The sequence below is a fragment of the Tursiops truncatus genome, chromosome 7 (genome assembly GCF_011762595.2).
Source record: "Tursiops truncatus isolate mTurTru1 chromosome 7, mTurTru1.mat.Y, whole genome shotgun sequence".
In the NCBI taxonomy this organism is placed as follows: domain Eukaryota; kingdom Metazoa; phylum Chordata; class Mammalia; order Artiodactyla; family Delphinidae; genus Tursiops; species Tursiops truncatus.
The window spans coordinates 92,261,364-92,275,064 of record NC_047040.1 but is presented as its reverse complement, the minus strand read 5'-3'; the positions used below and the strand labels follow the sequence as shown (position 1 = coordinate 92,275,064).

At 40.0% G+C, this 13,701-nt stretch overlaps 1 long non-coding RNA gene across 1 annotated transcript in view; it reads left to right on the top strand.

The window, feature by feature from the left end:
• The window catches only part of LOC141279103 (uncharacterized), a 237,233-nt gene extending 225,961 nt beyond the window's left edge, over nucleotides 1-11,272 (top strand). Inside the window, exon 3 of the long non-coding RNA XR_012332859.1 lies at nucleotides 11,245-11,272. This is a non-coding gene — a long non-coding RNA (uncharacterized lncRNA). The remainder of the gene's footprint in view (nucleotides 1-11,244) is intronic.
• The last annotated feature ends 2,429 nt before the right edge of the window (nucleotides 11,273-13,701 follow it).

The window sequence follows — 13,701 nt, the reverse complement described above, 5'->3', positions numbered from 1 at the left end:
CCTCAGTTGACAGAGGGCTTTTCTCCTTTGATTCTCAGAAAACTTTTGTGAGGGAAGTGATCCCCATTTGACAGATGGAGATCTGTGGCTCAGCGCAGTGACACGGGGACTTGTCCCTTAGCTGGTGTGTGGCAGCGCAGGACCTGGTGGCCTCCGGTTTCCTGACCTGGGCTGCTGCAGGCTCTCATCATTCTGTGTGTCTCTCAGCATTCTGTTGCACACACTCTCCGGAACCACAAGTCAGGAACTTGGACTTCTATTTTTCTTTGATATTTGAACTGGGTCAGAATTTCCTGGGAGTAATTATTGAAGAACAATTACATAAACTGCATACATTGTTCTGTTCCTGGATGAAGATGCCTAAAGTCCCCAATAAAATGAAAGCAGGCCTTTAATGGGAAGAAGTAGAAAAGTTAAAGGTCTCTTACTCATTACGTATATAGTAATTATGTACTATATACGTAATAAAATGACCACTTGAAGTTTTTCTTAGAAGTGTTTTTTAAAAATATGTTTTTTTGGATAAAATACATGTTGATAAATAATTTTCTGACTATGCAAAAACAAATCTTCAGGAAAAATTGTGACAAACACTGGACTTTTGCTTCCATCAGTTTGTATAAACAGTAAGATTGCCAACCCTGATGGTCTAAAGCAGGGATTAGCAAGCTCTGACCTGTTGACCAGATCTAGCCTGCTGCCTGCTTTTGTATGGCTCCTGAGCTTAGGAAGTTTTTATACTTCTCGAGGGTTGGGAAGAAATTTAAAAAAAGAATAATACTTCATGACTTGAAATTATATCATATTCAAATTTTAGTGTCTATGAATAAAGTTTTATGGTTACACAACCACACTGAGCTCGCTCATTTACATACCCGTGGCTATTTTGCATGATAATGACAGAGTTGAGTAGTTGTGCTAGACTGTATGGTCCACAAACTCAAAAATATTTCCTATATGGCTCTTTACAGAAAACATTTGCCAACTCTTGATTTCACACAAGTTACAGGAAAGTATATCTGTATTGCTTTAAACAGATCTTTTATTTCCTAAATAAATGGTATTGCTTCTTGGATTTTGGAGAGAAGAAGCATAGGATTCATTGATAGAGAGGGAGAATTGATTTGAGTAGTTCAGGCAGAAGGATGTTAAATTTGTGGCCTGTCCTAAAAGATGCTCCCTGGCTAACTCTCCATGACTCTTGACTTGGTGCCCTAAGAGACACTAATTTGGATTAAGACATTGCTTAAACTTGGTTCAACTATACCCAGGTCACCTATCAGCATCCATGGAGTTGGTGTTTCTCTTATGTTTCCTATTGGAATAGACAGCAATGATGTAAGTGTATGAGAGTTTGTTAGATGTTTTTTTTCCTTTGATCAAGGTATTTATTTTAAGATATATTAGAAAAAATAATTACAATATCAAATCCTTAATTTCATGGCTGATGTGTGACCAAAATATTTACATAAAACACGAGCCAATATAAAGAAGAAATAGAGAGTAACAGATAATTTGTAAGTTTGGTAATATTATGAACTTAGGAAGCAAATGACCCAAATTTGGAAAACACTATTTAAAAAAAGATGGAAACAAATTAGGTTATGAGTTTAGTTGGAAAATCCAGGGCATTTGAAAGTGACTATTCTTCTAGTGGGGAGACAGGATCAGGGGAGGGATGTCAGCATTTGGCCTGGGATTATTTGGGGCATGAAGAAAAGCATTTCTCTGTCCTGGAATCTTTAGAGTTTATTCACATATTGAGTGAAGAGGTCCGTAACATTATTTCATTACAACTGATTGCCTTTTATGGGAGAGATTATCATACAGATGCTTGCAGATATGGGAATTTGAGAAGCTTGGAAGGTATTTTTATAATCTTAAGTGTCTATCACATACAGACATCTTATGAAATGGAGAATATTCTGCCTCTTCAGTTTGGCATCCTGCTATAATAGTATATTATTTAAATCTAGTTCATATTCTTGAAATAAGATAAAACTATGGTTTTAGTAGCTGCATAGGGTTCCATTGCATGAATGAGACATAGTTTAATTAATTCTCTATTCCTAAAATTTTGGATTTTGTTTTGTTTTGCTATTATAAATAACACCAAGATAAACAACCTTCATCTTTGGGTACATTTCTGATAATTTCCTTAGGATAGATTTTTGCACAGAGTTCCTTGGGTTAAAAGGTATACATATTTGTAAGACTTAATATGTAATGCAAATTGCCCTCCAGAAAGGCTATACAAATTTACATATTTTACTGAGAATGTAGGTGAATGCCATGTTTGTTTGTTCATTTATTTATTTATTTTTATATCTATATCCATATGTCTGAGAAAAGTTTTACAATGTTTTAATATAGGCCTGGCACATTTCTCATAAATATTATACCCAAAGGTCCATTTATCTGTTGGTATGATGAATGCGAATCTTTATTCCATTATTTTCCATAGACTTACTGTTGGTATTTTAAGAAAACAATGATTTTGGGTATATTTTGTATTTGGTCATATTGCTGAACTGGCGTGTTCGTTCTAAAAGTGTGTAAGATGAATCTCTCAGTTTGCATTTAGACAACAGAGAGGTTAGAGTAAATCCTAGGAGTGAACATCTTCAACTTTCCCCACTGTGTGTGAGGCTGCACATAAAAGTCTCTTTTGTTGGTTGGGTCTTATCTGAGCCAAAAAACAGCGCTAGTAAGAAAAATGATAGGACAGTGATCCTATCAGCACCTACTTTGGGTGAATACACCTGGATTAATCTGCAGTTTTGAATGCTTCCCTTTTTAAGTAGAACTTTTAGAAATATTAAGGTCTTGTTTGGTGTTACTTCTCAAATTCATTTTAAAAAAAGGCTTTGTTTTTTTTTTAGAAAAGAATTGTGTTCAGCCTTACGGAGAACCCGGAATGAGTTAGAAAATGACTATAGTCCCTTGCTTCTTTTAGCTTAAAACAGAATTTATGTTTTAATTTAGTTTTTCAGCCTCTATGTGAAATTGTTTCACATGTAGGTTAAGGCCAATGGTATAAAAAAAGTCACTGATTCCTCATTTCTAATTCTTTTTTCATTTAGCAATGTCCATTGGCTTTCGAATAAGTTGATTTTTAGGAGACTGGATTTGGCCGCTTATAGCTCTAAGAAAATGATGCTGTTATAAAGGAGAATTGTCATTTTAGGTGCTGTCAGACTTTTATGCTCCTGATATCTTGGCATCCCAGTAGAAAATTAGGTGTTTATGCACGGGTGAAAGCAGATTTAATGAACATGAAAACCACTGAGAAGCTATGTGTTGAACACTGTGTTTTGCTTATTTCTTCTCAATCCTCCAATGTCTACACTGGGAACAGAAGGATCTAAGCTAGTGTCCTTGAAAAAAACATAATGGGCAAAAAAAATCTCTGTCCAATTGTCATTTATCAGAGGCTTTGAAAGTCAAGATTATTATTATTTTTTTAAGGAGACAAAGTATAATTATGTAAATGCACTAGTAGTGCACATCTGTTGTTTGTCCTGCTCAGTACATCTTCTTCATTTCTTGAGAATTAGGACCTTAATCTTGCTTTGGAGAGAATTGCTACTCGCTCATTCTCTCACTGTGTCCCTAGGGTGGGATTGACCTCTTTCTCTGGCTCTGGGGGTGGATCTGGGATGCAGACCTTGTCAATCCTAACACCCTCCCCCTCCTCCTTTCCCTCCGCCCCCATCCCTTAGGGATTTACTCTCTGGAATGGAACATGAAGCAGGCAAGGTCAATGGACATTGCTCTCATGACTTGTCTTCAATCTGCTGGGGAGGAGGCACTCCCTTCCCCCTGGGATAACTAAATGAGTATGATGAAAGGCTGGATGTGGAATGGCCATCTGAGCCGCCACCTGGGGAGAAGAAATCAGAGGCAAGACCTGGAGAGAGACAGCCTCCTGAGGTCCTCACTTAAGCCCCCAGTCCAGCTGTGGCTGAAATGAGCTCTACCATGAATGTCAAAATTATATTGGCTAATACAGTCCCTTTGTTCCCCCTCCTCTTACTTCCGTGTGTTTAGGGAGTCTTTTGGTCAGCTGTAATGGAAAGAATCCTGAGAAAACTCTGTTATTCTCCTTATTCAGCTCTTTCTATTCCAGCCTGATTGGCTCTTTGACGACTTTGAAACATACCAGGTACCTCAGGCCATTTTCATTTGCTGGTCCTTCTGTCTGGAAAGCTCTTATCTTCCCCATGGCTCTGGTCCTTACCCCTTCGAGCCGGTACTTAATTGTCACCTCCTCAAAGAGGCCATCCCTGACTCTCTATTTAAAATGGAAACACACACGTCCCTCCATAACCCCCCCTTCAAATGCCTTCTAGAATATCAAATCCTTAATTATTTGTATATCATCAGATTCCCCCACCTCCACTGAAATGTGAGATCCTTGAAGGAAGAGATTTGTGTCTGGAGAGGGTGGGTGCTCAATAAATATTTTTGAACTGGTTGTGAAATAGTAGCTAATTTCTTCAGATACGACTGACTTGTTACTTCTAAAGGGAAAATGGTAACTTGTATGGTGGAATCACTATGTTAACCAAGTGATCAAAGTCAATATCACACACAATCGGATGAATTGACATCATGGGCCTCCTAATGTGATGCACTGAGAAGGACACAGCATCGCTTCTGTCATCTTGCCACAGCTGCAAGGAAGCATCAGAAAACATCAGACAAATCCAACAGGAGTAACGTTCTGTAAAACACCTGGCTTGTGTTCTCAAAAAAATGCCATTATTAAAATGATCAAAGAAAGGCTGAGAAACTTTCTGGATTAAAGGAAACTCGAGACGTGGCAGTCAAATGCAGTGTGTGATTCTGGATTAGAAAACAATGCTATATAGGTTATTATGGGGACAGTTGGAAGAATTTGAGTATGAACTGTATATTAGGTACCAATAGCATACATATCAACGTCTCATTCCTGAATTTGATAATGATACTGTGACTATATAAGATACAGTTCTTGTTCTTGTGAAACGCACTGAAGTACTTAGGGGTAAATCATCATGGAGTCTGCAACTTTCAAAAATTTTAGCACTATCTGTATATATATCTAATTATCTGTATAGCTATACCTATAGCTATCTATCTAGCAAAAAAACAAATGGAACAAAACGTTAGCAATTAGAGAATTTAGGTGAAGGGTAAATGAAAATTCACGGTATTAAAAAAACTTACAGATAAATTACAAGAATACTATTAGTTAGACCTGTATGATATAACCAATATTTGGCCATATTTGATTTATAAAAGTGCCAATTTCATGTGGTTCATCTAATACTCTTGCAACTTTTCTGTAAGTTTGATTTTTTTTAATTAAAAATTTAAAAAAAAGAAAGGAAATGTGGCAGGTATGACTGGACAGTCTTTACTAAGTGATGTATTTACATGGAACATTTTTTCCCAGTAATTTATCTCAGCTTGATTTTTTAATCACCCATATTCTGTGTATTTGCTGAGAGAAAGAAAGAAAATGTAGAGTTGCCAATTAGTGGCTTCTCAGTCCCTGTTGATAATTTTGTCATACTTGATGTTCATTTATAATGAGTTTGCAACTCTAAACTCCATTCCGTGTAATAGTTCAGAGCTCCCTGGTTCTGGCTTCCCTAGAATGTGTCTCCTGGGACTGGCTCCCATGGACTGAATTCTCTCCCCTTCCTCCCTCTCTCCTCCAACCCAGACTCCTCAGCAGCTGCTGGCTGGGTGGGTGTAGGAGTGGGAGTGTCCTGTGGGGTCAGGGTTGGGGGTCCTCTTCTGTGACTGACAAGCAGAGCACCTGGACCAGGTGGAGGAGGTCTCTTTTGTTATCACTTGCCTCTATGGCTGCTTCTGGAGGTACATGGCCATGACTTCTTTCATGCCTCCTTGCTCTCTTTGACTGTGGTCCCCTATGAATTTCTCCTGCACTGGTTTTCTCAGCACAGGCAATGCTCTGTCCTGGCTCCAAACTCAGTGACCTGTAGGGGAGTCTTCACATCTTTTCTAACGTCTACAGTGATACCTGCTACAGCCCACCCGTGACTATGAATCTGCCTGGTTTCTTGCAGACTTTAGCAGGGCACAGCCTAGCAGTGTGCATGGGCCCTGGTAGGAGATCAATAAACATGTGCTGTCTACAGAGAACACAACACATTATATCAGGACATGAATGACCAGCCGTATAATGTGATGGCTTGGCTCTGGGTCACGGATCAAGGCACATCACTTAATGTCAAGACCCTCTGAAGAGGGAGAATGAACCATATTCATGCTGGACAGGACAAAGTAAAAAGGGCATCACTGGAGGAAGAGTTGGGAATTATAAAGAAGAAGTTCAACCCTCTTTCCTCTTGTATTTCTCCAAATGATATAGAGACCAGTGCGTTGCCATCCTTGATGAGGGGATTGGTCAGGCTTATGAGGACTGTGGCTCTGAGAACCCATCCAGACATGCCTCCACCAAAACCACTTGAGGATGATTTAGTTCAGCAAAGGATACCTTAGGCTTTTTGCATAGGCAAGTGTACTGAAACACAGAAGGGCATCCTGTCCTTCTAGAAGCTGTCATAGGCCTTCCTGGAGACTGACTGGTTGCTGCTACCACCCCGGGGTTTACTAATGGTCCTTCACTGAAGGATGGAGGAGTGCCAAACACTCCTTCAAGCATGTTAACATTTGCAGTCATTTAGTCCTCAGACCAACAGAGCAAATTTGAGAAATAGGCTTTATTGCTCCCATTTTACAGATAAAGAAAAACATGATACAAATGAACTTATTTACAAAACAGAAACAGACTCACAGATTCAGAGAATGAACTTAACGGTTACTAGAGGGGAAGGGTGGGAGGGAGGGATAGACTGGGAGTTTGGGATTGACATGTACACACTGCTATATTTAAAATAGAGAACCAACAAGGACCTACTGTATAGCACAGGGAACACTGCTCAATATTCTGTAATAACCTAAATGGGAGAAGAATATGAAAAAGAATAGATATATGTATAACTGAATCACTTTGCTGAACACCTGAAACGAACACAACATTGTTAATCAACTATGCTCCAATATAAAATAAAAATTTAAAAAAAAAACAAACCTGAGACTTCAAGCAGTCACTTGGCTATTACTTTCTATAGTGAGGTTTTGACTCTAGCTCTGAGTGATTCATAGTCTGTTGCTCCTAGGCCCTGTCTTAAAATATGCATAAATATGCCTAATAAAAGAAGGGAGGAAGTACCCCTTGGAAGGAGCTCGGGGAAGAAGGCCCAGGACACATGTTTTAGTGTGTGTAAACATCACCATGGAGAGGTTTTAAACGGGAGACACCTATCTCCAGGCATCATGACTCAGTGGGTGGAGTGGGGACTGTAATAGTTTTAAAAGCACCCCAGGTGATTCGGATGTCCTAATTGCCCTAGAGAGTTAACTGGATTTAGCCATACCTATTAATTAAATTGTTCTAAGTAAACGTGTGAATTCTAATTTATTTTATGGAGTATTGCTAGGGGCCTTTCCTTGAAGAAGTTAGGGCTGTAATTACAAGGCCGAATTATCAATAAGCATCTCCTTTTATGACTTGGGTAGTATTCAGAATGATAGGCACACTGCATGCTTTCCATTGGTTGCTTATTTAATGTATATCATCTGGAAGAGGTGCATTGCTGTGTAGGATATTTCAGTATGAGAAGGCAGAGATAATGGATAACCAAGGAGAATGGGGCTCTTCGTAATAACATTTGGAAATTCCTCAACTATCCTCCAATGTGGGCCATTAAGGCTCTGCTGATTTGAAGGTAGCCGGCTGCTAAGGTACATTTTAGTACTTTCTTTCTCAAATTTGGTTTCATTTTCTTTATTCTTGTGTCAGATGGTACTTGCTTTGCTTAGCAGAAAGCAGATGATACGTCTTTTAGGAAGTTTAGTTGAAAACACCAGATGGCCTTACAATTATCAGTTAACCTTTCCTCCCATGTCTCTGTTTTGCTTTGTAAGGTCCTCTATTCTTTTGCCAGTAACGTTTTTTTTTTTTTTTTCATTTTCTAAACCTGTGCCTTCACATATTTACTTCTTTCTATGTAAAACCTGGCCTAACTTTCACTTTTTTACTTTTACTTTTTCATGACATTCCCATTTGCTTTTTATTTTCCACAAAGATCTCATTTGAGCCAATTTATTACTTGGACACATTTTTCTTAAGTTCATTTTTCTTGTCTTCCTGATTTTTCTCCTGCTTTCCTTAAAGTTTACAATCTACTATTGTGTAGTTGCTTCTAACGTTTTATTTCCCAAGGAAATTTCTCTGTGGTTCTTTACCAGATTAACAAAGGGCATCTGGGTAAGTCTCTTCTTTTGAATAATTCCTATTAGCATTAGCAAATTGACCAAGATATAGAAAACATGGATCTGACGAACTGTGGTCTGTTGACTGGGTTATTTAGCAGATTTTGTGGCAAGATGTTCCTACCATGAGGATGATGGTCATAACTGATGAAAATAGTTGTTAATATGTGTTGAGTGGGTACTTAGGCTCAGACATTGTACTGAACATTTTGTGTCTGTTACCTCCTTTAATTTTCACATCTATGTGCGGAGCTCAGTCTTTTTTTCTATTGAGTGAGGGAAAATAGGCTGTTTTACTGGGAGCGAGGTGGTGGTGAGGTATGGTTTGAAGACAGAAGCTCGTCAGAGGGAATAGCCAAGTGAAGGTGGTCCCTTGGGGCCCTGTTTAGGCTGAGGATGCCAGAGGGACTGTTTCATGAGGTACCCTCTACCCATCACCTGTCCACCCCACCCCTGCACCAAGGTACCAGGGAAGATAGGAATAGAGGCTTTAATCATTGTGCTGGTGCTGCTGTTTACCGGAGTGCAACTAATCCGTGCTCTGTGGAGTCTGATGCCACAATGGAAATGAGAAGGTTTCACGCAGAAACACTCCAGGGTTGTCGAAAGAGCCAGGTCTCTGGTGCAGTGGTGTGACAGGACAAACGGAGTGAGGAGAGGAGTGGGGAGCAGATCCCCAAATTCAGAGACTATTTTAAATCCTTTGTAAAGAGCTATTAAATGCTATTTAATGCTTTAAAAATACTATTACACATGAGGAAACCAAGGTGAAAAGAAATTAAGAAACTTTCCCAAAGATGCAAAGTAGTAGCAAAGACTTGAATAGAGAGAGTTGCTTTTGACATGCTTTGTCCCTTCTTGGCTTTTCTTTTTTAAAACTTATATAAATATTAATTGTGGAATTTGTACTCTTTTGTTATTTATGAGCATCTTCTGATTATTTATTATTATATGAGGCTAAGATCCTTTTTTTGTTCATATCTGCGAAATGATTTTCTGTTAACTTGGAAGCGCATTTTTTGGGACCCATCTAATGTCTAAACCCTAAAGTTCCTTCTTTCAAAGGGCTGTTCCTGGCATGTCGACAAACCATTTTGTGTGGCCGGGCTTTGGTATTTTGAATGTGCCAAATATCATCAATGTTTGACTGACTAAATATGTTACTTGCAAAATATTTTATTAGCTTTGAAAACTCTAATACATGGCCTGCTGTCCTGTTTCTGAGAGCTCAGGGTGGAGCTCAGGGTGGAGCTCAGGAGTCCTGTTTCTGATAGCTCAGGGTGGAGCTCAGGGTGGATGTAGAAACTTTTAATACATGGAGTGTCTTCTCTTTGCTGATGTTTCTGTAAAAAATGGATAAGCTGATGAGATCAGAATCAGCTGTGTTTCTTATGCAGCACCAGTGCTCCAGATGCATGCTAAGTCCCTAGCTATGCATCTCATTAGCTTGCCTAGCAGTTGGAGATCTGCATACTGACTTTGAGAATATTTCATTACTGTATTTTTCCAAGGGAGGCTTTATATTTGCCAAAGAACTGATAAGATATGTGTCTCTATAACTCAACTGGTTTTATACTGTGATCAATATGAGAGATTGCCTCTGATTACCTGGGGATGCCATGAAACTTGCTAACGTATATTAGGTTTCTGGTTTATTTTCTGATTGACTGGGTCGTGTAAAATTTAGGAAAAGGAGGTGCAATGAAGAAAATTTTCAATGCTGTTTTTTCCTACTCGGACTGTTTTCTTTAACAGTCTTTAATATGTGCTTCTTAATTTTATAACAGTTTAAAAGAAAAATGAAAAGGTAATTGTCCCCATTTTGCAGATTTCAAAATACAGAGGAAAACAAGTTAGTTTTCTATTGCTGCTATAACAAGTTATCACAAACCTAATGGCTTAAATGTATTGAACAAATTTATTATCTTACTGCTCTTGAGGTCAAAAGTCTGACACAGGTCTCACTGGGCTAAAATCACGGTGTAGGCAGGCCTATGTTCCTTCCTGGAGGCTCCAGGGGAGAATCTTTTTCCTTGCGCCTTCCAGCTTCCAGAGGCTGCCTGCATTCCTTGGTTCATGCCCCTTCCTCTAGCTTCAAATCCAGCAACAACAGGCCAGTCTCTGATGTTTCCAATCTCCCTCCTTCTTCCCTCTCATCTCTTTAACCCATCCGGTGAAGGTTCTTTGCTTTTAAAGACTCCTATGATTAGATTGAGTCCACCTTGATAACCCAGGACAGTCTCCCCATCTCAAAATCCTGACAGCTGCGGTGTCTTTGCAATGTAAGATACCATATTGACAGATGCTGGGGGTTAAGACATGGACACGTTGGCAGTGGGGCAGGGGGCATTATTCTGCCTACCGTGGGTTCTCCATTGTCATGCACAGATTGAAGAAGCAGTGTTAGTCTCATCCTTTCACTTATGAAATTATATACTCTGAAGCAGACTTTCTGAAATATAAAGTCGTTCGTAATTATTTAAATGTACTGCAGTGGAATAGGTTTAAGGAAATGAAATAAGATGTTTTAGACATGAAATAAAGAGGCTCTATTTACTAAATTTCCTCAGGTTAAGAAGCCAAAGCCCCAGCATTAGAATTGAGAGAATATATTGTCTTCCGTGGTTTAAAATTGCTTTGTACATTCGTTGTAGTTCCCAAATAAACTGGAACTCCCAAACATTCTGAAGGAGGTAAATCGGACCCGTCCTCTTTCCCAAAGCATCATGCTCAGTGCCAAGCCCATGGTCTCTTTCATTGTTGATTGCTGTTCAAGAGCTGTTTGATTACTAAGTAACTCCTATAGGTCTGGTCCTATAGGTCCAACAAACACGGGGCAAGGCTCCGATGGTGCTTTCTGATTTCAGCCTCTTTCTTCCTCTTCCTTTCCAGGTCACACTGTCCCTTCTTACCTCCTGTGGAAGGTAAGGGGAGCCTTTTGTCCTAGCGAAATTGGCTGTTAAATTCTTCACTCATGATACCTGGATAAATATGTTTGTTTGCATTATAATAGTCATGAAAACTACCAAGAAGAGAGGTGATGGAGCTTCAGATGCAACGAGGAATTTCTTTCTTTTTTTTTTTTTTTTGCGGTACGTGGGCCTCTCACTGTTGTGGCCCCTCCCACCGCGGAGCACAGGCTCCGGACGTGCAGGCTCAGCGGCCATGGCCCCAAGGGCCCAGCCGCTCCGCAGGACGTGGGATCCTCCCGGACTGGGGCACGAACCCACGTCCCCTGCATCGGCAGGCAGACCCCCAACCACTGTGCCACCAGGGAAGCCCCGAGGGCTTTCTCTAGTTGTGGCAAGAGGGGGCCACTCTTCATCGCGGTGTGCGGGCCTCTCACTATCGCGGCCTCTCGTTGCGGAGCACAGGCTCCAGACGCGCAGGCTCAGTAGTTGTGGCTCACGGGCCTAGTTGCTCCGCGGCATGTGGGATCTTCCCAGACCAGGGCTCGAACCCGTGTCCCCTGCACTAGCAGGCAGATTCTCCACCACTGCGCCACCAGGGAAGCCCGAAGAGGGATGTCTTAGCAGTGATGCTTTCCTGGTGGTTCCCAAGGCACACTATCCTCCTTCTTATTTTCTCTGCACTGGACGATGTCTCCATCTCTACACGTCCAGTGATAGAACAGGAGTGAACTGATGTATTTTAGCAATAACTTTGAGCACAGTATCTAACTCTGGGTAGACTTATCGATTACTTGATTAATTTATGTACTTATATCTGTCTCTTTGACAATAGAGTTTCTGACTTTTCCTATCAAAGGGCATGTGCTGATAAGTAGGATACTAGTATTAGAAAACCAGAACAAGTGCGGGAAAAGAAAACATGCTAAGTAGTGATGTAATTAACATAGTTTCTGTGATTAACAAGCAGATTCGACCTTATAGTCAAACCACAGCAAAGAGAATCATGAGAAGTCACTAATCCCTCTGGCAATGTTAGGTCAGCTCCAGACCTTTACAGGATTTCTGACCCAGTTTTTCTAGGGGTCTCTCACTGACTTGGACTGCTCAGCATAATAAAGAGTGTTATAATATCCAAGATATTCAGAAAACTCCTATGTATGGTATCCTATTGTCCCGACCTATGTGGGTCAACATTCTGGAAATAAAAGATGAATAGGTATTTTTAAAACATGTAGAACAAAGAGAACAAGAAGCACATACGGCCTTAAGCAACGAGAGAGAAACTTTAGTTCCCTAGACCAGGTTAATGATGACAGTTCATCTATATACCAGAGGATAAAAGCGAAGTCTTATTTGAGGAAAGAATGTCCCTCGGATGGCTGGCCTCTGTTGTCAGCATGTTGCCACAGTTTCGTGCAGATTTACAGTAGGGGGGTGAGTGCCAGAAAGGACCTCACAGCCTCAGATGCTGGATGAAAAACCAAGCAGAAGCTCTCCCAGTGCTGAATGTGTCATTGGCCACTTTCTTTAGCAGAAGACACAGGCAACTTTCTTGAGTTGATACTTTGCTACTTACAAAGATGTAGCCCACAGTTGTCAGTAGAAAGATATGAGATATTTAGAGACAGTTACACTGAAAGGTGTGTGTGTGTGTGTGTGTGTGTGGGTGGGTGGGTGTGTGAGAGAGAGAGAGAGAGAGAGAGAGAGAGACAAGGCAAGAGAGACAGAAAGAATGAGAAAGAGAGGAGGGTAGCTAGGGGATAAAAGAATTAGATCATTTCATGCCTTGTTTTATTTCAGATTACAAGAATTGAACTTAGCCCATTCCTTACCTTTCTAATTATTCAGAGGAGAGAGTACCAATTTCTAGGAAGTATCTGAGATGTGTGTGTACTTTGTTCTTGTGTGTTGTATGAGTGGACATAGGAGCCATGAAGATGCTGACAGATGAGGGAAGATGGGCAGATACTTATGCTGTATTCCCTGTACTTCCTGATCTCCAGCTCCTCAATCCACCTGTCACCTGACCTCTCATGCCACTGAAAGTGGCTAAGGTCTTGAATATAGAATATAGTATATGTATATATTCAATATCTTGTAATAACGATCATGGAAAAGAATATGAAAAAGAATGTGTGTATAAGAATATATATGAAAAAGAATATCTATCTGTAACTGAAATAACCAAATCACTTTTCTGTATACCTGAAATTAACACAGCATTGTAAATTAACTGTACTTCAATGAAAAGCAAAAAGATAAGAAACCATGTTATCTGCAAACAACAACAAAAAAATGGCTAAGTTCTCCAGGAACCCTCAGTTCTCTAAATTCAGAGTCCTCATCTTGTAATAGTTAACCTCTCAATAGCATTTGGCACTTAGCATCTTCTCCTCAAAATAGCCTTTTCTGTGTTCCCTTCTCAGTTAATGACACT